The sequence below is a fragment of the Alligator sinensis genome, unplaced genomic scaffold, assembly GCF_000455745.1.
Source record: "Alligator sinensis unplaced genomic scaffold, ASM45574v1 scaffold1730_1, whole genome shotgun sequence".
NCBI lineage: Eukaryota > Metazoa > Chordata > Crocodylia > Alligatoridae > Alligator > Alligator sinensis.
Window position 1 is genome coordinate 74,352 of NW_005843533.1, and position 2,368 is coordinate 76,719.

Genomic DNA, 2,368 nt, shown 5'->3' on the forward strand with positions numbered 1-2,368 from the left:
GGGGATCGTCTTGCTTTGTGCCTGAAGGATCGTTTCCTTAAGGCACAGCCACCCTTCTTGGGCTCCCATCACTTCAAAACTCCTACTCTGCAGTGCGTCCTTGACTAATCGCCTGAGTTCATTGAGATCAGCTTTCCTAAAGTCTAGCACTTTCACCCTACTAGTAACCTTACCCACTCGAAGTCTTATGGTGAATTCTATTATTAGGTGATCACATCCCCCAGGTGACCACCGATCTGTAGGTCCCCTACCATGTCATCCCCTGTTGCCAATACCAGATCCAGTAAGGCATTCCCCCTAGTGGGACCGTCTACCTCCTGTGTCAGGTGGAGGTCCTGGACACAGGTTAGAAGCCTGCGTGAGCGGTGGGACTTTGCTGTCTGTGACTCCCAGCAGATGTCCGGGTAGTTTAGGTCCCCCATGACTACCGCCTCCTTAGCTTTTATGGTCTCCGAGAGTTGCCTCAGGAGCCCCGAATCTCTTTCTTCCCCTTGATGTGGGGGTCTGTAGCAGGCCCCTACCACCAAATCCCTTTCTCCTTGCCCCCCATGTAGCCTAACCCACAATCCTTCTACCTCCTCATCCTTGGATTCCGTCTTGATGAGGGTCGAAGTATATTGCTCACTGACATAGAGCGCAACCCCTCCCCCTTTCTTCCCCACCCTGTCCTTTCTGTACAATTTGTTGTTGGGATTTGAACCCAGGATGCCCTGTTTACAACAGAAGTGCTTAAGCCAGCTAAGCCGTGGTGCCCACATGGCAAAGCTTACCCCTGCACCACACTCCTGTGAAGGGCGCTTCTTTGCTTTGTGCAATGAGTCAGAAGTGTTTCTGAAAGACTAAGCAAGCTGGTGGTGGGTGTCAAGACAAGGTCTTCACAGATCACTCTGTGCTAAGTGTAGGATTTTGCCATTGTTTAACCTCAAGATGTCTTTTGGCCCAGTCACCACTCTGCACTATGGTGAAAAAACAGGCACTGCCGGGATTTGAACCCAGGACCCCCTGTTTACAAGACAGGTGCTTTAACCAGCTAAGCCACAGTGCCCACATTGAAGGGCTTCCCGTTCCCCCCCACTCCGGGGCAGGGCACTGCCTTGCGTTGCACACGGAGACAGAGGCGTTTCTCAAAGGCTTGGCGATGGGGGCAATTGTGTATTTGCAGGAATAGGTGGGACAGAAACGTGCATGGGAAGGGGGTTTGGACTAGGTGTGACCTCTGGAGATGGCTTCAAGTCTGTTGTCTCTCCTTCCAGGATACGGTCCCCAGCAGTTGCGTGACTGGATCCTCTCCTCGTTCCCCACAGCCCAGCTCCTGTGTGCGCGTTTGGGCTCCAGGGAAACAAACCCAGTCCCACAATGGCCCTCCCCTCCCTGCTTCATTGATTCCTGCGCACTTGTGAGCAACCTCTCTGCTTCCTAATGGGAAAGGGAAATCCTCCCACAGGGAGGTTTCTAATTCCCTTTTCTTTTGACAAGACCACTGATGCACTTAGACATGCTGGTACTTTTGCTCCAAGTCTATGCTCAGATTTTAATCAACAAAGGGTGGCTATTTTTTCTTTTTTATACTCGTGAAACAATTGCAACCCAGATAGGACTCAAACTATAAAACCCTGGTACCTGAAACCAGTGTTTTTTTATTCTGCTGGGCCACCGAGACTCTTCACACCTATCTGAGCCACACAGAAATGTATCGTCAGATAAGCCAGTGTCTAAACCTTTCCAACCCCGCCACCCTCCTGCACTGTCAAGGGAGGTCAGTGGTTGGAGGAGGCAGAGACAGTTTGCTGGTTCCTTGCAGGGATCTTGCTTTTCCGCGCAGTTTATGGTGCTGCCGGGAGCGGTGGAGGATGCCCGGTCTGCTCACACGAGCCAGGCCAGTGTCCTCTCCAGGGTGAGCGGGTCAGCGTGCCGTGCAGGCGGCTGTTGGAGAAGGTGGAGGGAGGTAACACACGCTGCGGGTCAGCTGTTACCAGCTGCGCTTGGTTTCTGCATTGCTCTGTGAAAGGAGCCCTTTGGCCCCGGGTCAGTGCCGTGGCCTACGCTGCCCCGCGAAGCAGGGCACAGGCTTTGCCTCCTGCCTGCGGCACGTGAACAAGCTGCCCCCCCACACCCCGGGAGCGAGCGAGCGAGCGAGCGCCAAACCCAGCAGCATCTCAGCAGGGGCCGGGACTCCGCCGCCGGGTGCAAGAGGGACTCAGGGCAGCGCCTCCAGAGCGAAGGGTGGGCAGGGCCGGGTCGGAGGGCTGGGCGTGCTCCAGTCAGCGGGTGCAGATGCTCCGCAGCCCGGGGGGCTGCCCGGGCCCTCGCTCCTCCCTTTGTTGAAGACGGGGACCACGCTGCCCCTTTCCCAGGCGGCCGGCACCCC

General features: G+C 55.6%; 1 non-coding gene and 1 pseudogene across 1 annotated transcript; one reads left to right on the forward strand and one right to left on the reverse strand.

Moving 5' to 3' along the window:
* The window catches only part of LOC102371013, a 34,972-nt pseudogene that overhangs the window by 13,743 nt on the left and 18,861 nt on the right, over nt 1-2,368 (forward strand).
* Nucleotides 972-1,045, reverse strand: TRNAT-UGU. The gene has a single exon. It is a non-coding gene; the product is annotated as a tRNA-Thr (tRNA).